The sequence below is a fragment of the Rutidosis leptorrhynchoides genome, chromosome 2 (genome assembly GCF_046630445.1).
Source record: "Rutidosis leptorrhynchoides isolate AG116_Rl617_1_P2 chromosome 2, CSIRO_AGI_Rlap_v1, whole genome shotgun sequence".
Taxonomy (NCBI): domain Eukaryota; kingdom Viridiplantae; phylum Streptophyta; class Magnoliopsida; order Asterales; family Asteraceae; genus Rutidosis; species Rutidosis leptorrhynchoides.
Window position 1 is genome coordinate 398071874 of NC_092334.1, and position 22348 is coordinate 398094221.

At 32.2% G+C, this 22348-nt stretch overlaps 1 non-coding gene across 1 annotated transcript; it reads left to right on the forward strand.

The window, feature by feature from the left end:
- The first annotated feature begins 305 nt into the window (after nucleotides 1–305).
- On the forward strand, nucleotides 306–412 carry LOC139895111 (small nucleolar RNA R71). The gene has a single exon (XR_011775577.1). It is a non-coding gene; the product is annotated as a small nucleolar RNA R71 (small nucleolar RNA).
- The last annotated feature ends 21936 nt before the right edge of the window (nucleotides 413–22348 follow it).

Consider the following 22348-nt stretch of genomic DNA (forward strand, 5'->3'; position numbering starts at 1 on the left):
GCTCGCAACTGATTCGTATTGCGTGAATATCTTTAGTCATCTTTTCCATTCATCTCTCGAAAGCATCTATTTTTGCGGAAACGGAATCAAAGTCATGGCTAGAATCGGCTCTAGCCACTTTAGATGAACGAAAAATATCTTTTTCCTGATGCCACTCATGTGAGTGGGAGGCTGTGTTATCAATGATTTTGTGAGCTTCAGTTGTGGTTTTCTTCATAATGGAACCACCAGCTGCTGTGTCGATGTCTTTTCGTGTAGCAACATCACATCCTTGGTAGAATATTTGTACTATTTGATAAGTGTCTAAACCGTGCTGAGGACATCTTCTCAACAACTTTCCGAATCTTGTCCATGCCTCATATAATGTTTCATTTGGCTTTTGCGTGAACGTAACAATTTCTCCTTGAAGTCTCACGGCTTTAGATACCAGAAAGAATCTTTTAAGAAACTTCTTAACTAAAACATCTCATGTGTCAATCGCCCCTTCAGGTAACGATTCTAACCAATCTTTGGCTTCTCCCTTTAAAGTCCAGGGAAACAACATGAGATAGGTTTGTTCATCCTCAACCTCTCTGATTTTGAATAGAGTACAGATCCTATTAAAGGTTCGAAGATGTTCATTCGGATCTTCTTTTGGCGTACCACTATATTGGCATTGATTAGTTACCATGTATAGGATTTGTCCTTTGATTTCATAATCTGGCGCATTAATGTCTGGCTTAATAATGGCGTGACCTTGGCCCGTGCGTGTGGCTCTCATTCGGTCTTCCATACTTAGAGGTTCCGTTATTTCCATATTTGAAATTGTAGAATCTGAATCACTAGAGGATTTTGCTTTAATGGTTTCTTCCTCGACAATCTCCGGTTGAATGATTTGTGGTTCAGGAGGAATGATTAGTGGTTCAGGATCTCTGAATTGTCCTTGAATATCCTCCGGGTACTCAATTGTGAAATCGGGTTCAAAAAAATGGATTATCGGAAATTTGAGTTGGAGAACTTGTTCGACTAGATGATGATTCTAAAGAAAAATCAATGGCGATTATATTAGCTAGATGTCTTGATTGAGTTACAGGTGGTGAACGTATGAAAGGTGGTGAACGTTTTGCTCGGTGCATTCACTGAATATCCTATTAGTTATAAAGATAAAAATTATATAAGTTATCAAATTAATAGACTTTTCTGATTTTGCCTACGTTTCGAATAGCCAATAGATGCAGCAGGAAGCCAGGACCCTTTAAATCGGAAGCCCACAACACGCCACTAACAAATCTAACTATTACTACGAACCAGAAAATTTTGGATGTCTATCAATTTAACCGCTTAAAATAATTTTTCGTTTTGAAATTTTAGAGAAGAAATAGAAAATTCTATGTCCTAAAAACTAGAGCGTCGAGAAATAAGAAAGAAAAAGAGCGCGTCGAAAAACGTCGAAAAATAAAAGGTCGAAAAATAAAAATAAGAAAGAAAAACGTCGAAACTTAAAAGTCTAAAAACTAAATCTAAAAAGTTACGCCTAAAGGTATTAAAGCTTAAAAGGAAATCTATATCCAAAACGGCAATAACTTAAAAGGTACTAAAATATATAAACGGCGTCGCAAAATTCTAAAGCGCCTAAATCTTAATCTAAAGAAAAAGCACTTAAGGGATTTTACGGCAAAGTCTTAAAATCTAGAAATAAAAATTAACTACGGCAAAATACTAATCTTAAAACTAATTACGAATGAAAAATATACAAATTACGAATTAAACGATTAAAATATACAATTTCTAAAAAGAAATAAAAATGATAATATTACTTATTTTTATAAAAATATAATTTTTATATTATTATTTTATAAAAGTTAAGTTTATATATTTAATAAAACTAATTATAACTTAAAAATACAAATTAAATAAAACTAAAACTAATTAATAAAATAATTAACCCTAATTAGGTTAATAATACTAATAATAATAAATAATTTAAACCCTAAACCGTACCAGCTCTGGGATCAGACCTGTCAGACAGGCTCATGCGATCGCATGAGTCTTCTGTTATGAGGCCATGCGGTCGCATGGACTCTGGATCCAGGCCATAAGTTGGGCTGCTACAGTGTTCGGCCCAGTTCGTTTTAATTATCTATATATATATATATATATATATATATATATATATATATATATATATATATATATATATATATATATATATATATATTTTAGATTTTAATTTTTACAAAATAATAAAAACAAACTTATATTTAAAAAAAAAAACTAAAAATAAAATAAAAATACTTTTTAATTTTATATATTTTAAACGAAATCTTAAAAATATTTATATTTTTTTATTATTATTTTTAACACTTATTATAAATACAAAATATTTTTATGAAATAAGAAATAATATATTTTTACAAAAATATAGTTTTACTAGAATATAGCGTAAAAATATAGCGTTTCGCCGAGTTCCCCAGCAGCGGCGCCAAAAACTTGATGTGCGAGCGGAGTTGTACGAAATAATATTATATTTTACTACGAAATACGATACAATTTACACAAGTTTTATTTATTTATATAGATGGGATATACTTAAACCTTGCTACAACACTTATAAGAAGTGTACCTAATCGTAGAGTAGTGTAGTTTTTAGTAAGTTCGGTTCATCCACAGGGAACTAGCCAAGTTTAACGCTATATTTTTAAAACTAAATTTGTATATAAATATATATATAAATATATATATATATATATATATATATATATATATATATATATATATATATATATATGTATATATATATATATATATATATGTATATGTATATATATATGTATATATATATATGTATATGTATATATATATATATATATAAATATAAGTAGTATTATTATTATAAAAGGGGGTTTTTACCGTTTAATGACCGGTTTGTCGAATTTACGTCTTAAGTCGCAGTTAAAACCTAATGTAAAATATTAAAAATAAATATAACTTAATTTAAAGCGTAAAGTAAATGACGATAATTAAAATGCGATAAATTAAAGTGTGATAAATAAAATGTCGGTAAATAAAATTGCGATAATTAAAAAGTACGATAATTAAAAAGTGCGATAAATAAAAATGTAATAAATAAAATGACAGTAAATAAAAGTGCGATGAGATATAAAATAAAGAAATTATGCTTATTTAAACTTCCGTAATCATGATGTTTGACGTGTTGATTTTAATTTATTACCATGGGTTAATTGTCCTTTGTCCTGGATTATTCGATATGTCCATCTGGTTTTGTCCATAACAGTCCATCAATCATAAATATAAAGTGCAAGTGTCCTCGTCAAATTATCCTTATATCCGAAGTCAAATATTCCAACTAATTGGGGACTTAAACTGTAATAAGGTTTAATACATTGTTAATGATTACACCATGTTATCGACTGTGTACAATCCAAGGTTTTAATGAGTCCATTGACTATTAATCCATTCTCGTGTCTGGTTAAATGAACGATTATTAGTACTTATAAATATTCCGCCCATCGTGTCCGATCGAGTGTATGTGGTTATTTATAATTACGTCTAATTGTAAATCTTTATATTAAATTAACGAACTATCATTCAGTTAAACAAATATAAAGCCCATTAATAGCCCATAGTCCAATTTCCACAAGTGTCGGTCTCTTGTCCAAACCCCAATTATGGTCCAAAGCCCAATTACCTCGTCTTTAATATTTAGCCCAACATCATGATTACTTCGATTTAAATAAGCATAATAATAACTTAGCTATGAGACATTAATTTAAAAAGGTTGAACATAACTTACAATGAGTATTAATAGCGTAGCGTTACACGGAAAGAATTTCGACTTACACAGTTACAACATTCGCCACTATAACCTTATTATTATTAAATTTTAATATTAAAATTATAATATAAATATAGATATATATTTGAGAGTGGGAGAGATTGAATTATCTGTGTAATTAAAACGTCGAGCAAACTGCCTTTTTATAATACTTGGCCTGCTACAGTAACTCATGCGAGTGCATGGGGTTTTAGTGAAAATATCATGCACTCGCATGGGCTCATGCACTCGCATGGGTTTTATGCCTATTTCCCATGCAATCGCATGGCCGTCAGATCCAGCTCACATATTTTTTGTTTTCTAGCTTGTCGACATATTTATTAAATTTATATATAATATATATAATTTATATTAATTATATATATATTATATTATATTCTTGTGCATAGTTGGCTCGTAATTTTAGGACCGTTGACTCGCGCGTTGATGCTCGGTTTATGTCTCGGTTCCGGATTTTCGAACGTCCTTTCGTACGCGGAGATATCTTGTACTTTGCGTTTCGCGACTTGTACTCTTGTAATTTTTTAGACGTTTCTCATCAATAATTCAAACCACTTGGATTGTACTTTGTACTTTTTAGCTTTTTGGTCATTTGCGTCTTCAAATCGTCATTTTCTTCTTTTGTCTTCGCACTTATTTATTTAAACGAATATTACATAAAAATAGAACAATTACAACTAAAAGCTTTACATATTGGAAGGATATTGTGCCTCAATATATGTTCATTTGGAGCACTATCACCCGTCGAAATAATGGATCGTGAGATTAAAAGACTTAAGCAAAACAAAATACCAATTGTTAAGGTTCGATGGAATGCTCATAGAGGACTCGAGTTCACCTGGGAACGAGAAGATCAGATGAAGAAGAAATACCCGTACTTATTTCCAGAAGATACGACAACACCTCCAACTGCTTAAAATTTCGGGACGAAATTTATTTAACGGGTAGGTACTGTAGTGACCCGAACTTTTCCATGTTTATATATATTAAATGAAATTGTTATTTACATGATTAAATGTTTCCAACATGTTAAGCAATCAAACTTGTTAAGACTTGATTAATTGAAATAGGTTTCATATAGAGAATTGACCACCCAAGTTGACCGGTGATTCACGAACGTTAAAACTTGTAAAAAAACTATATGATGACATATATATGGTTATATATATAGTTAATATGATATTAAGATAAGTAAGTATCTCATTAGGTATTTTAACAATGTGTTATATACATAAAAATGAGACTATTGAATTAAGAAACTCAAAAACGATATATAACGATTATCGTTATAACAACGTCTTACTAAGTACATATGAATCATATTAAGATATTGATACACTTGGTTAATTATGTTAAATTATAAGTAAATATATCATTAAGTGTATTAACAATGAACTACATATGTAAAAATAAGACTACTAACTTAATGATTTCGAAACGAGGCATATATGTAATGATTATCGTTGTAACGACATTTAACTGTATATATATCATACTAGGATATATTATATATCATAATATCATGATAATGTAATAATTTAACATCCCTTTAGATATAATAAACAATGGTTTAACAACATTTAACAAGACAGTTAACCTAAAGGTTTCAAAACAACATATACATGTAACGACTAATGATGACTTAACGACTCAGTTAAAATGTATTTACATGTAGTGTTTAATATGTATTCTTACACTTTTGAAAGACTTCAAGACACTTATCAAAGTACTTCTACTTAACAAAAATGCTTACAATTACATCCTCATTCATTTTCATCAACAATTCTACTCGTATGCACTCGTATTTGTACTCGTACAATACACAGCTTCTAAATGTATTTACTATTGGTATATACACTCCAATGATCAGGTATTAGCAACCCATGTGAGTCACCTAACCATGTGGGAACCATCATTTAACATCTAGTATGAAATATCTCACCAAATAACAAACTAATGGAGCCTATATGACACATCCATTTTCACGTGAATGAGCAAGTCCACAAACACATTCATTTTCAATTTTTTTTGAATCAAATTACTCTCTCTCAAGTGTTCTTACTTTGTTCTAAGTTTTCTTCATCATCTTCAACAAAATCTAGCTCAATCTAGTTCATAAATCCATACATAAACCAAGTTATAAAACAACTATTCAAGAACACACCAACAACACTTCCAAGTTTGCTAGCTTACTTCCAATCTTGCAAATTCACTTTGAGTGATCATCCAACCTCAAGAAATCTTTCTTATTTACAGTAAGATATCTTTCTAATATAAGGTAATACTCATATTCAAACTTTGATTCAATTTCTATAACTTTAACAATCTTATTTCGAGTGGAAATCTTACTTGAACTTGTTTTCGTGTCATGATTTTGCTTCAAGAACTTTCAAGCCATCCAAGGATCCTTTGAAGCTAGATCTATTTTTTTCATTTCCAGTAGGTTTATCCACAAAACCTGAGGTAGTAATGATGTTCATAACATCATTCGATTCATATATATAAAGCTACCTTTTTCGAAGGTCTAAACTTGTAATCACTAGAACATAGTTTAGTTAATTCTAAACTTGTTCGCAAACAAAAGTTAATCCTTCTAACTTGACTTTTAAAATCAACTAGACACATGTTTTATATCTATAAGATATGCTAACTTAATGATTTAAAACCTGAAAACACGAAAAACACCGTAAAACCGGATTTACGCCGTCGTAGTAACACCGCGGGCTGTTTTGGGTTAGTTAATTAAAAACTATGATAAACTTTGATTTAAAAGTTGTTCTTCTGGGAAAATGATTTTTCTTATGAACATGAAACTATATCCAAAAATCATGGTTAAACTCAAAGTGGAAATATGTTTTCCAAAATGGTCATATAGACGTCGTTCTTTCGACTGAAATGACTACCTTTTAAAAAATGACTTGTAACCTGTATTTCCGAATAAAAACTTATACTTTTTATATTTAGATTCATAAACTTAAGTTCAATATGAAACTAAAGCAACTTTAATCACTCAAAACAGATTTAAAACGAAGAAGTTATGGAAAAAACAATATTGGTTAATTTTCTTGATTGTAGCTACGTGATAATTGGTAACAAATCTATATTAATCATATCCTAGCTAACTCATATTGTATTATACATGTATTCTAATATATTATGTAATCTTGGAATACCATAGACACGAATACAATGTTTTGACATATCATATCGACCCATCTATATATATATTTCGGAACAACCATAGACACTCTATATGCAGTAATGTTGGAGTTAGCTATACATGGTTGAGGTTGATTCCAAAATATTATATACTTTGAGTTGTGATCTAGCCTGAGGCTTGTATACACGAGGTCGTGAATTGATTCGAGATAATATATATTGCTTTATTTTTCTGTACATCTAACTGTGGACAACTAGTTGTAGGTTACTAACGAGAACAGCTGACTTAATAAACTTAAAACATTAAAACGTATTAAAAATGTTGTAAATATATTTTGAACATACTTTGATATATATGTACATATTTGTTATAGGTTTATGAATCGACCAGTGGCCAAGTCTTACTTCCCGACGAAGTAAAAATATGTGAAAATGAGTTATAGTCCCACTTTTAAAATCTAATATTTTGGGATGAGAATACATGCAGTTTTGAAAATGATTTATAAAATAGACACAAGTATTGAAACTACATTCTATGTTGAATCGTTATACCGGATATCGCCTTTGTTGAACTTGGTAACCTAAGAATTGGTGTTTATTATAATTGCCACCAATTGACGCGAATCCTAAAGATAGATCTATGGGCCATTGACAAGCCCCAGTCAGAGAATTTGAACTGCTTTAGTACTTCGATATTTATATATGGGGATATTCTAGATGCATTTGTTAATGTCGGTTACCAGGTGTTCAACCATACGAATGATTTTTATGCAGATTGCATGTTATTGAAAGATGAAATCTTGTGGTCTATTATTACAATTTGATATATAGGTTAAACCTATAACTCACCAACATTTTTGTTGACGTTTAAAGCATGTTTATTCTCAGGTGATTATTAAGAGCTTCCGCTGTTGCATGCTAATATATGGACAAGATTTGGTGTCAGCATGCTTGTATAATATTGTTTAAAACTGCATTCGAGATTTACTTTGTTGTAACATATTAATATTGTAAACCAATATGTATTGGTAATGTGTAAGTGTGATATTTTTAGATTATCATTTCTGATAATCTAGGTGGTGTCCTTTTAACCTTGTCGATAAAATAAAGGTTATGGTTTGTTTTAAAAACGAATGCAGTCTTTGAAAAACGTCTACTATAGAGGTCAAAACCTCGCAACGAAATCAATTAATATGGAACGTTTATAATCAATATGAACGGGACATTTCAATATGAACGTATGACACTAGTGATTTGTCCGAAATGATTACCTATATGTGTTCGAACAATAATACATTATCATCAATAATACTAACAAACCAAAAAATTAACTTCCTTTTTGATTTCCTGAGCACGATGCTGCGAGAAGTATACCCAATGTGTATGTAATGTTGGGCAGATTTAATAAGGTAATCAAAATAACACTATAGCTTATTTTCAAAAGTAACTTGTTTTGCTATGGATGATGATAATAACTTTTTAAAAGTAATATTTTTTTATACGTATTGAAAATTTTAATGTTTACAATGTACTTTTTTTATAAAGAACATGGACTAACAATTAACGAGACCACCATGTAATTAAGTAATTAAAGAGATAACTCCACAAGGCTGGTCTCAACGGTTATACCTTTCCCTCCGCCCAGACATGTGCCCACAAGGACACCAATGGCAGCAGCTTGTCCTCCCTTCCGCCCAGGTGCCGCCCACAAGCCCCACGCTTTCTTTCGTCTTGCTGTGAAATATTGTTGGACTGAGTGTATACATGGTATATGCAATATTAAGTAATATTTTTTGCTTGTATACTTGTACATTCAAATTAATTATTAATATAGTGGGTCTCAATTTTTATGAGGAAGTATGTCATTGTTGGTAGTGTTTGGTCCTGATTTAGTCATGTGAAGAAGGAAGTGTTGATGTGGCGCTGATGTGGCACCTAGTCCTGGAAAGAAAGGAGTGTCACCATTGAGAGCACTCTAAGAGATGACATGCGTGTTGCTACGGAAAAAGATTTCGTTCCATATATTTATAATTACAATTCACATATTGACGGTTGATACTATCTTTTTATTATATGAAAAGTAAAAAAAAAAGTATATGGATACTATAGCAAAGTATATAATTATAAAAGTTGTTAGTAATAAATTTCCTATAAAAAAGTTTGCTTATTTTCAATTTAGTTTTAATAAAAATAAAAAAAATTAAGCTACTCTCCGTACCCTAATGGGTATTATTAGTATATGTGGTAACTATGGTGAGCAAAACAAAATTCATAATCGCAAACATGTAAATACCTTCAACTTCGGAGTTATTTTGATAAACATACCACTCTTCTTTTTTAAGTTTTTTTTCATTATTTTTTTATAGAAGTTTTTTTTAACTTTCTTTTTCTCCCTCTGTTTTCATTCATTTATTTATTAAACGTTTAATTAAATGATTGTTAATTGTTTTTTAAAACTTTACGTTAACCGATAAAAAATCACTTCGCAACGAAGTTATTTTATTTACAATTTTTTTCACTTTCTTTTTCCAACTTCATATTTTATTGCTTTACTTTTTTTACGTTTAATGAACCGACCATTAACTTTTTTAAAACGTTTAATTAATGGACCGTTAAACGATCAATTCACCTCGCAGGAAAACGCGTGTTTTTTTATTCTCATACGAACCATAAACCATTTGTACTATGACGATTAATCACTAAAATACTTTAATGGCGGTTTGTTGATATGCCATGACTTGATAACTTATTCCTTGAATTCTTGCGATTAATATTTTATGACTACTTATGTGCCTATAAAATTTTGAAATTTTTGTTTTATAAACATGCTCGATTTTCATCTTCTCATTAGCCATAACAGAAGAAATAATCGTGTCATTACATGACATAGATTGTTTAACCACGAGTATAGTTTAGTAGTCATGGAGTTCCATGTGAAGTAGAAGATTCAGGTTCGAATCTTGGTAACACTCAAGATCAAATTAAGATATGCTCTAGACCAGTGGGGGCGCCAATGTGCGCAATTCACCCGGTTACGGGTCTCATAGCTCAGGGGGCTTGTCATTCAGGATTTTACTCGCTAGTGGAGACCCAATGTGATTGTCGTCCGCTAGGTTTCCTCTACGAACTAAAAAAATAATTAAATAATAATAATAATAATAATAATAATAATAATAATAATAATAATAATAATAATAATAATAATTTACTAATAATAATAATACTAATAATTGTTTCTCGATCTTCAGGCTCGGCCCATTAGGAGAACAAAGTTGACATACGCTTAGGGCTCAATTTTTTAAGGGCCCAAATATTTTATGCCCTGAGTACTAGTCCATGTAATTTTGAGGCTTTTTTGTTTCTCTTTTCAAGCGTTTCAAACCCAGTTTCTGAAAAGGCAAGCCCACATATACGATATATCCCTTTTAGTATTGACCGATTTGTTGGAAAATTACAGCCTCACTAATTCTCAACACACGGTCAATGAAAGACAGTAAAGAAATAAGAACAATTCACAACACAAGAATTTAACGTGAAAACTCCAAAACAGAAGAAAAATCACGGGCCCCCAAAGAAAGATATTCACTATATCACAAATTGTTACAATGACATAGACAAGTCTCTTAAGCCAACTACACTCTCCAAAGTATTTAACTAATACAACTCTCAAACAAGAGTAATTAAGAAAGAAATAATCAAATACTTAAAGTGTATTGATTGGTGCAAGTTGAAAGTATGCCATGACCTCCTTTTATATCCAAGTAAGTCACCTACATTTTCTTCCATCTACCAATGTGGGACAAAACTTATTTTATACTCAAAGAGTTCACCTCTCATTTCTTCCATCCATCAATGTGGAACACACAACCATATCAATTCTTCTAACCAAAATATAACCAACAAATCTCCACCTTTTGGATAGAAGAAGATAACTATGCTTCCACATTGCAAGGATAACCGACGTAGACGCTTCCTTGACGGCAAATTCAAGATCTTCATCTTCAAGATCCGACAATCATTGTCTTCACAGACAATCATAATTCTAAAAAGAATTATCATACTCCACCATAAACAGTATAGCACTTAGAATATCACATTTCAAGCATTTTACATCGGCACATGTTGTATACTCAGCTGAACTGTTATGGTGCAACTTCCTGTTTGGCTTTCCCTGAAAGTTTCATCAGCTACAACATCCGTTTCAACCACACAACCTGCATCAATGCCAAACCAATGCCCATGTGTAATTGTAGAACCGCTAATAATATTCCTTTTCCATGGTGGCGCGGACACACCATGAGGAAGACGTGACTTCAGAGGAATTTGTCACTCTCCGTAACAATGGAGACAATGTTAGCATCTTTGGAGCCATTTACCGGATTAGCTCCACCTGGATGTAGTGACCCGTCCTAATCCATCTGGACGAATACATTACATTTGATTACATCGCGAGGTACTTGACCTCTATATGATACATTTTACAAACATTGCATTCGTTTTTAAAAGACATATTTTCATTTCATCGAAAGTTGACGTCATGCATACCATTTCATAATATATCCAACTATAATTGACTTAATAATAATCTTGATGAACTCGACGACTCGAATGCAACGTCTTTTGAAATATGTCATAAATGACTCCAAGTAATATCTCTAATATGAGCAAATGCACAGCGGAAGATTTCTTTCATACCAAATGTATTTTGTAGTAAAAATACATATGACTACATTGAACAATGCAGGGTTGGCCTCGGATTCACGAACCTTATTGTAATAAGCCCTTAAAAAAGTAAATGTTTCTGCCCGGGCTCGAACCCTGGACCTCTTGCTAATTAGAAAACTCCTTAAAACATTCCTCCATCCCAGCTTTCTTGTTTTAATACACCATATAATTATATATGAACCGTTTTTAATTTGTTTCCTTCTTCAAAACTAACAACCCAATTAACATCTCAATTAATGATTGCGTTGATGTTTAACAAAAAGGGAGTGGGTCTCGGTTGTTCCTAGTAACCCTACACCCACCTATCATGCTTGTTTTTATCATCATCATTCTTTAATATTTTTGAATCAACTTTATCCAATATCACATAAAACCATAATCGTGACTTTATCTCCCTCATCATAATCGTTCCATGTCATCATCATTTCTTTACAGTGTCACCGTGAATCATAATCATCATCTTGCAACATCATCTTTATACATCTTCGTTCGTTTATCAGAAAATCATATCACGATCATTATCATGTACATCCCATCGTGCCATCAATCACCGGAACCATCATCATCTCAGTCACGTATCACCATTGACAACTATTCATCATCTTCTAAATATCTTCATCATCAATATTATCACTATGTATCAAAATCGTTACCCTTCATATCTTCTCGACCCACCAGACCGAAACGTACCACAATTAAAAGCTCGACTACAAGACGAAGCTTCAACTGATTTGTTTACATAGTTGATGACCCACTACTGCTATGAAATGAAAACCGAAGGTAATGGTCTGAAACAGTATCGAGTAGGTGAATTTTTATGGGTTTATCATGGTGATACCGGTTACATGTGACCAACGTCGATGGCCGCCATCATCCACCACCGCAGTTAATATTAACAACCGTCGAGATAAATTCGTGCACCATTATTTGGAAAACAACCAGTCATCTTATATCGATACAAAATAGTAGTCGGTGCCTAAAGGAAGAAAAAATAATAATAATATATAAATAATAATGGTGTCATCGAATCAGCCGGTGTAAAAAAGAAAAAAAGAAATGGCAGCGACAAAATGGGTGGGTTTTGGAACGGTTTAAGTGCAGCAGGATAATGGCTATGTCTATCCGACAAGAAGAGAAGGAACAATAGAAGTTGTAATACAAGATAACGAGATGGTTTTGTGTTGGTTGACCGAAGGTGGTGTCGATTTTATCATGCTAGTGATGGAGGTGGTATTAGGAGATATTAGTGATCATGGTTAGTTGCGGGAGTGTGTGGTTGTTTTCAGTTTAGCAATAGCAAAAAAAAAAAAAATATAACTCATTTGGTGTAGTGATACTCGACAAAAAGAGGATAACAGAAAGATAGTCATAGTTTGACTATATGCAGGGAAAAGAATAATAATTCAAAGGTGGTTAGTTGTGCTCCAAGTTGATAGATGGTTATATATAAATATATAAATCAAGATGTAGGGATCAAACAAAGAAAAATAAAGAATACAGTAATATTTCGTTTGATAATTCAGTTCACGGATACTCAATAGTTAACAGAAATATATAATATAATAATAATAAATATGAATCATAGAGTGAATTGAAAGGTAACAGAAAGTAGCCATCAATAATTAGAATTTTAATCTGCCGACAGTTTTCACGGACTTTGTATTGTGCACTATTTAAAATCAGTGGCGGATAAAAGTCTTCAGAAAAATCCCATATTTTTAAATTAACTATATTTATTTATTTCGGTCAATATGGTATAAAATTCGATCATTAATTTATTAAATAAAAATTACATCAACTGTCCCTCTCATTTATGGGTGAAATATAAAAATTGTTAAAATTAAATATTTAGATCCTAAATATACTTTTAATAAGCCTATAACTTATATAACTCATTTTCGTATCACAGTTTATTTTAAAATTACATAAGTTCGAATTAAACTTCTCTAAATAATAATCTAAACGTCCAACAAGTATTACGATCATAATATTTATTTTTAATATACTTTATTTATATATAGTTATTTTTAATTAATAAATTATTATAATATCTTATTTTTATTTTATTTTATATAATTAATTTTAAATACAACAACAAATAATGTTTCAAATTATTTTTCCAATTTCCATTTATATATATATATATATATATATATATATATATATATATACATATACACACATAACTATTTACAATTAATGGTTCGTGAATCGTCGAGAATGGTCGAAGGTCAATTGAATATATGAACATCGTTTTCAAAATCTTCTAAAATCAACATTACATACATTGCTTATCATATCGAAATCATATAAAGATTAGGTTTAAATTTAGTCGGAAATTCCTGGGTCGTCACACTGGACAATTAACCCTTATATGCCCAGTCTTCCCGCACCCCCATCATACCAGATTCTTTCTAAAGTTTCTCTTCCACCTATCCGAACACAATAGTACCGTACCTTCTAATGACGAGACCCCGTCCACTTTTAGTCTTTTCTCCTCGGATAGGAGCTTGCTAGTAACGTCTTCAAACTCTAGAGTTTCTTTCCCATACATCAAAATAGGTTTCATGTGTCTAGTGACTCGAACTTTTCCATGATTATATATTAAATAAAAACTATATTTGCATGATTAAATGTTTCCAACATGTTAAGCAATCAAACTTGTTAAGACTTGATTATTTGAAATGAGTTTCATATAGACAATTGACCACCCAAGTTGAACGGCGATTCACGAACGTTAAAAATTTATAAAAACTACATGATGATATATATATATATATATATATATATGGATATATATATATATATATATATGGCTAACATGAGATTATGATAAGTAAGTATCTCACTAAGTATATTAATAATGAGTGATATACATAAAAATGAGTTTATTGAGTTAAGAAACTCGAAACGATATATATAACGATTATTGTTATAACAACGTCTTACTAAATACATATGAATCATATTAAGATATTGATACACTATGTTTAACATGATAAAATGATAATTAAACATATCATTAAGTGTATTAACAATGAACTACATATGTAAAAACAAGACTACTAACTTAAGGATTTCGAAACGAGACATATATGTAACGATTATCGTTGTAACGACATTTTAATGTATATATATCATATTAAGATATATTCATACATCATAATATCATGATAATGTAATAATTTAACATCTCATTAGATATAATAAACAATGGGTTAACAACATTAAATGAGATCGTTAACTTAAAGGTTTCAAAACAACACTTACATGTAACGACTAACGATGACTTAACGATTCAGTTAAAATGTATATACATGTAGTATTTTAAGATGTATTCATACAATTTTGAAAGACTTCAAGACATATATCAAAATAATTCTACTTATAAAAATGCTTACAATTACATTCTCGTTCATTTTCATCAACAATTCTACTCATATGCAACCGTATTTGTACTCGTACAATACACAGCTTCTAGATGTATATACTATTAGTATATACATTCAATCATCAGCTCCTTAGCAGCCCTTGTGAGTCATCAATATTTGTGGGAACCATCATTAGACAACTAGCATGACTTAGGAGTAAGGAAACAAAAACAAGAACTCCTTTTAACCCCACTCACCATTCTCACTCACCACCCACTCCATTTCACTTCCAATTCTCTTTCTAATTCTCTCTAAACACACACACTCTCTCTTAAGAATGAATTTTCCAGTAAACTAATCATCATCTTCATCAAAAATTACTTCAAGTATCAAGCTATAATCATCATAGGAAGAACACTTCAAGAACACTTCGAAAATCTTTTCAAGTTTGCTAGTTTACATTCAATCTTGCAAATCCATTTCAAGTGATCACCCAACCTCAAGAAACCTTTGTTATTTATAGTAGATTATCTTTCTAAATCAAGGTAATATTCATATTCAAGCTTTGATTCAATTTCTATAACTATAACTATCTTAATTCGAATAGTAATCTTACTTGAACTTGTTTTTCGTGTCATGATTCTACTTCAAGAACTTCCAAGCCATCAAAGATCCTTTGAAGCTCAAGTTATTTTTTCATCATTTCCAGTAGGTTTACCTACTTTACTTGAGGTAGTAATGATGTTCATAACATCATTTGATTCATATATATATATATATATATATATATATATATATATATATATATATATATATATATATATATATATATATATATATATATATATATATATATATATATATATATATATATATATATATATATATATATATATAACTATCTTATTCGAAGATTTGAACATGTAATCACTAGAACATAGTTTAGTTAATTCTAAACTTGTTCGCACACAAAGTTAATCCATCTAACTTGACTTTTAAAAATCAACTAAACACATGTTCTATATCTATATGATATGCTAACTTAATGATTTAAAACCTGGAAACACGAAAAACACCGTAAAACCGGACATACGCCGTCGTAGTAACATCGCGGGCTGTTTTGGGTTAGATAATTAAAAACTATGATAAACTTTGATTTAAAAGTTGTTCTTCTGGGAAAATGATTTTTCTTATGAACATGAAACTATATCCAAAAATCATGGTTAAAATCAGAGTGGAAGTATGTTTTTCAAAATGGTCATCAAGATGTCGTTCTTTCGACGGAAATGACTACCTCTTTCAAGAGTGACTTGTAACCTGTATTTCTGACTATAAACTTATACTTTTTCTGTTTAATTTCATAAATTTCAGTTCATTATGAAACCATATCAATTTGAATCACTCAAAATGAATTTAAAACGAAGAAGTTATGGGTAAAACAAAATTGGATATTTTTACTAGTTTTACCTACGTGAAAATTGTAACAAATCTATATTAATCATATCCTAGCTAATTATATTGTATTATACATGTATTCCAACATATATTATGTAATCTTGAGATACCATAGACACGTATACAATGTTTTGAGATATCATATCGACCCATCTATATATATTATTTGGAACAACCATAGACACTCTATATGCTGTAATGATCGAGTTCGCTATACAGGGTTGAGGTTGATTCCAAAAATATATATACTTTGAGTTGTGATCTAGTCTGAGGCTTGTATACACTGGGTTGTGGATTGATCCAAGATAATTTATATTGATTTATTTATGTACTGCTAACTGTGGACAACTAGTTGTAGGCTACTAACGTTGGACATCTAACTTAATAAACTTAAATCATTAAAACGTAATAAAAAATGTTGTGAATATATTTCGATCATTCTTTGATATATATGTACATATCTGTTATAGGTTTGTGAATCGACCCGTGGCCAAGTCTTATTTTCCGACGAAGGAAAAATCTGTGAAAGTGAGTTATAGTCCCACTTTTAAAATCTAATATTTTTGGGATGAGAATACATGCAGTTTTATAAATATTTTACAAAATAGACATAAGTACGTGAAACTAATTTCTATGGTTGAATGATCGAAGCCGAATATGCCCCTTTTTGCTAGGTAGCCTAAGAATTAGTAAACCAGTCTACTAATTGACGCGAATCCTAAAGATAGATCTATTGGGCCCAACAAACCCCATCCGTTGTAACGGATGCTTTAGTACTTCGAAATTATCATGTCCGAAGGATGTCCCGGAATGATGGGGATATTCTATATGCATCTTGTTAATGTCGGTTACCAGGTGTTCACCATATGAATGATTTTTATGCAGATTGCTATTATGCATGCATGTTGTTTATGAGAAATCAAAATATGAAATCTTGTGGTCTATTAATATAATTTGATAAATATATAGGTTAAACCTATAACTCACCAACATTTTTGTTGACGTTTTAAGCATGTTTATTCTCAGGTGATTGTTAAGAGCTTCCGCTGTTGCATGCTAATTTAAGGACAAGAAATGGAGTCAGCATGCTTGTAATATATTGTTTAAAAACTGCATTCGGAGATTTAAATCGATGTATAATATTATTGTAAACCAATATGTAATGTTCGTGTGTAAAACGTTATCTTTTAGATTATCATTACTTGATAATCTACGTTATGGTTTTTAAACCTTTATCGATAAAATAAAGGTTATGGTTTGTTTCAAAAACGAATGCAGTCTTTGAAAAACGTCTCATATAGAAGTCAAAACCTCGCAACGAAATCAATTAATATGAAACGTTTATAATCAATATGAACGGGAAATTTTAGTTGGTATCCGAGCGTTGGTCTTAGAGAACCAGAAATTGCATTAGTGTGTGTCTAACCGAGTTTGTTAGGAGGCATTAGTGAGTCTGGACTTCGACCGTATTTTCTTTAAAAACGATTGCTTAACACGTTTTGTTGGAAACTATATATATTATTAACATGTAAATATTATGTGATATATTAATCTCTTAACGTGTTTGATATTGTGTGATAGATGTCTACCTCTAGTACAAATCCCATCGACTCACCTAATAATAATGAAGAGTCGAATATATTTTGAGAAGATTCACAAATTCTCGAAGAGGAACCGGAAGAAGAGGAACCGGAGGAAGAGGAACCGGAGGAAGAGGAACGGAACCGGAAGAAGAGGAACAGGAAGAAGAGGAACCGGAGGAGGAAATATTAGGAACGACCGAAAAACAGATAAATAAAAGAAAATTCTCAACCAATGAACCAAAGTTAAAAATGGTCAATGGTGTTTCCGCCGAGGAAACAAAATATTGGGAAAATTACCAATTTTCTGATGAATCGGATTCCGATGAAGATTTCGATGATGTTATAGAAATTACCTCGACCCAAATTGAAAAAGCAAAAGAAAATAATAAGGGAAAAGGCATCAAAATAGAAAAACCTAATTCCAACCCCGATGTACTCTACGTTAACATGAAATACCATGATGAGGTGTACCGTAAATACCCGTATTTCTTAAGTTTTAGCTATAACCCGGGGACATCTAAGCCACCAGGTTTTTCTAAACCATTTGTGAAAACAACGGCTCGTATTAGAGAAGCACCATATATCCCTAGGAAATTAGCAAAACGAACCAAATCCGAAGAGGAAGAAACAAGTGAGTCGGAATAAAGAGTTGTAATCATGCGGTGTAATATATGTAATATAAGTGTGCTTGTACTATTATGTTGTATGTAAAAATTGCTTGTATTATTTGAAAATTATCTTTTCACGAATCTAATCCTCGGCTGTTTTACAGTATAAAAACATAATGGACGTTAAGGATAAACAACCAAAAATTTTAGAAGACCTACCCGGGGACATGATTGATGAAATCTTGTCTAAAGTCGGTCAGAATTCGTCGGCACAATTATTTACGGCGAAATTAGTTTGCAGAACATTTGAAGAACGTTGCAGAGATGCCTTAGTTTATAAAAGGCTTTCATTTGAAAGATGGGGTATATCACATTGGGGAGACCGTATGTTACGCCGTGTTTTCTTTAAAGTGTTAAATGCGGGGAACCCAAGTGCAATTTTACGCTACGGGTTAAAAACCTATTTTGACTCAATATATCCCAACATAGGACTTTGTGCCTTAGAAAGAGCTTCTAACATGCAACATAAAGAAGCATGTTATGCTTACGGGCTAGTGATGTTCGCTTCTCACCAAAGTGAGAAAAAGAACATCGGATTACAATTGTTAAATAAAACATTCCCACAAGTGACGGACTCAGTAGTTGGGGTGAGAAACAAGGTTTTTAGATTGTTACTGGGCTGTTGGGCATTACGAAACCCTCGTCCCTTTGATGACGTTACAACATGCTGCCTAGCCAACGGTCATAACGGTTATTTTCCACAAGACCAAGGATGGAAATAGTCTTAGTAAAACCAGAATGCATGACTTGTTTCTGGACCTACGAATTACGTGTCTTTATTACCTTTGCTGAACGACTTGCGCTTAACTAGAATTGACTTCGCAACTGCCTTGTATCAAAGTTATTGTGTGCTATATTTCATGTTATATGTAAAATAACTGTATCGTAAGTTTGTAAAATATTGTATAAAAGTTTGAACGCGAAATATTATTTATATTTAGTTTTTCATATAGCATCGTAGTAGTTGAATTGTATAGTAGCTACTAAGTATGAACTTAATGGGTAGGTACTACCCGAATTAAAACTATAAAACGCTAATATGAAGAAAAAGCTTTTATAAATAAGTTCATATTATGCTACGAAATACTATTTACTACTCTTAAATTCTATATGATTAACTCAATTCTTTTGGCTATTTTTGAAGGAAATGGCACCGACGACTCGTCAGAACTTGAACATGAGTGAGGAAGACTTCTGTGTTTTCCTTGCTGCGAACATAGCCGCAGTGCAGGCCGCAATGCAAAATAACAACAATAACTCTGGTTCTAGCAGTGGAACTAATTTCACAAGAAATCGTGTAGGATGCTCCTACAAAGAATTTACTGCCTGTAAACCTTTGGAATTCGATGGAACCGAGGGTCCAATCGGATTAAAACGGTGGACCAAAAAGGTTGAATCGGTGTTTGCCATAAGTAAATGTACTGAATAAGACAAAGTAAAGTACGCTACGCATACCTTCACATGTACTGCGTTAACATGGTGGAACACCTATCTCGATCAGGTGGGACAAGATGCTGCTTACGCACTACCGTGTTCAGCATTCAAGCAGTTGATGAACGAACAGTACCGTCCCAGAAACGAGGTCAATAAGCTCAAGGTAGAGCTTAGAGGATAACGAATGCAAGGTTTCGACATCACCACGTACGAACGACGATTCACAAAGTTGTGCCTATTGTGTCCAAGAGCGTTCGAAGATGAAGATGAGAAGATTGATGCATTTGTAAAAGGGTTACCAGAAAGGATTCAAGAAGATGTGAGTTCACACGAGCCCGCCTCCATACAAAAGGCAAGTCGAATGGATCACAAACTCATAAATCAGATTGAAGGAAGGATTAAAGAACAGGTGACCGAAGAAGCCAACATGAAACAAATCAAGAGAAAGTGGGAAGAAAACAGTGACAAGAATTACCAACACAACAGTACCAATCACCTCAACAATCATCACAACAATAATCACAAATTCAATTGCACCATATATCGCAACAACAAATGCCCCAACAATAACAATAACCACTACAACAATCGACCCAACAACAATAACAACCGCAACAACAACAATTTCTATAACAACAAGAATCAGAATCATCCATACTAAAGTTGTGAGGAGTCCCACCAGAATGGGTTCTGCACAACATTTTGCACCAAGTGTAAAAGAAATGGTCATAGTGCGGTGAAGTGTGAGGTCTACGGCCCAGTGAATAACAGAATTAAAAGAACAAATAATGTCGGAACAAATAACGCCGCCCTAGTTTGTTTTGGATGTGGAAAACCGGGCCACTTTAGTAGAAATTGCCTGAATCAGGGGAATACTAATGGGCAGGGCCGCGGAAGAGTTTTCAATATCAATACGGCAGAAGCGCAGGAAGACCCGGAGCTTGTTACGGGTACGTTTCTTATTGACAATAAATCTGCTTATGTTTTATTTGATTCGGGTGCGGATAGAAGCTATATGAGTAGAGATTTTTGTGCTAAACTAAGTTGTCCACTGATGCCTTTGGATAATAAATTTTTACTCGAATTAGCAAACGGTAAATTAATTACAGCAGATAATATATGTCGGAATCGAGAAATTAAACTGGTTAGCGAAACGTTTAAGAATGATTTGATACTAGTAGAGTTAGGGAGTTTTGATGTGATAATCGGCATGGACTGGTTGAAAAAGGAGAGGGCAGAGATCGTATGTTACAAAAATGCAATTCGCATTGTACGAAAAGAAGGAAAACCCTTAATGGTGTATGGAGAAAAGAGCAACGCGAAGTTACATCTTATTAGTAATTTGAAGGCGCAAACGCTAATAAGAAAAGGTTACTATGCTATTCTAGCACACGTCGAGAAAGTATAAACTGAAGAAAAGAACATCAATGATGTTCTCGTCGCAAAAGAATTTCCCGATGTATTTCTGAAAGAATTACCGGGACTACCTCCACACCGATCCATTGAATTTCAAATAGATCTTGTACTGGGAGCTGCACCAATAGTTCATGCTCCATACAGACTCGCACCCAGTGAAATGAAGGAACTTCAAAGCCAATTACAAGAACTTTTAGAGCGTGGTTTTATACGACCAAGTACATCACCATGGGGAGCTCCTGTTTTGTTTGTCAAAAAGAAGGATGGTACATTCAGGTTATGTGTCGACTACCGAGAGTTGAACAAACTTACCATCAAGAACCGTTACCCACTACCGAGAATCGACGACTTATTTGATCAACTACAAGGCTCGTCGATTTATTCGAAGATCAATTTACGTTCCGGGTATCATCAAATGCGGGTGAAGGAGGATGATATTCCGAAGACTGCTTTCAGGATGCGTTACAGTCATTACGAGTTTATGGTTATGCCATTTGGGTTGATTAACGCACCAGCTGTGTTCATGGACCTCATGAACCGAGTGTGTGGACCATACCTTGACAAGTTTGTCATTGTTTTCATCGATGACATACTTATTTACTCAAAGAATGATCAAAAACACGAAGAACATTTGAGAAAAGTGCTAGAGTTGTTGAGGAAAGAAAAACTGTACGCTAAGTTTTCAAAGTGTGCATTTTGGTT